The sequence below is a fragment of the Apteryx rowi genome, unplaced genomic scaffold (assembly GCF_003343035.1).
Source record: "Apteryx rowi isolate R43461 unplaced genomic scaffold, aptRow1 scaffold_1670, whole genome shotgun sequence".
In the NCBI taxonomy this organism is placed as follows: domain Eukaryota; kingdom Metazoa; phylum Chordata; class Aves; order Apterygiformes; family Apterygidae; genus Apteryx; species Apteryx rowi.
Window position 1 is genome coordinate 21728 of NW_020447942.1, and position 1151 is coordinate 22878.

The window sequence follows — 1151 nt, forward strand, 5'->3', positions numbered from 1 at the left end:
CCCTGAGTCCCCAGATGTCACCTACATCCCTGGGCTTCCCCATAGACCCCCATGTCCTTCCCAGAGCCACCTCTGACCTCCTGGGTCCCGTAGGGACACCCCGTGTCCCCAGGTGTCAACTGCATCTCTGGCTTCCCCTTCAGACCCCCATGTCCCTCCCAGAGCCACCTGTGTCCCCCAGAGTCCCCTGTAGGTCCCCTGAATTCCCAAGTGTCACCTACTTGCCAGGACTCCCTGTAGACCCCCATGTCTTTCCCAGAGCTACCTCTGACCCCCAAGGTCCCCTATAGATCTCCTGAGTCCCCAAGTGTCACCTACATCCTTGGGGTTCCTTATAGACCCCCATGTTCTGCCCAGAGCCACCTCTGACCCCCAAGGTCCTCTGTAGATCCCCTATGTCCCCAAGTGTCATTTGTGTCTCTGGGTTCCCCTTCAGACCCCTGTGCCACTCCCAGAGCCATTTCTTTCTCTTAGGGTTCTCTATAGTCTCCTGAGTCCCCAGATGTCACCTACATCCTTGGGATTCCTTATAGACCCCCATGTCCTACCCAGAGCTACCTCTGACCCCCAAGGTCCTCTATAGATCCCTTATGACCCCAAGTGTCACTTGTGACTCTGGTTCCCCTTCAGACCCCCGTGTCCCTCCCAGAGCCACCTGTGTCCCCCAGGGTCCCCTATAGGTCCCCTGAGTCCCCAAGTGTCACCTGCATCCCCAGGCTCCTCTGTAGCCCCCCATGTCCTTCCCAGAGCCAACTCTGACCTCCTGGGTCCCGTAGGGACACCCCATGTCCCCAAGTGTCAACTGCATCTCTGGCTTCCCCTTCAGACCCCCATGTCCCTCCCAGAGTCATGTGTGTCCCCCAGAGTCCCCTATAGGTCCCCTGAGTCCCTAAGTGTCACCTACATCCCTGGGGTTCCCTATAGACCTCAATGTCCTTCCCAGAGCCACCTCTGACCTCCTGGGTCCCGTAGGGACACCCTGTGTCCCCAAGTGTCACTTGCAACTCTGGGTTCCCCTTCCGACCCCCCATGTTCCTCCTGGAGCCATTTCTGTCTCTCAGGGTCCCCTATAGGTCCCCTGAGTCCCCAAGTGCCACCTACATCCCTGGGGTTCCTTATAGACCCCCATGTCCTTCCCAGAGCCATATCTG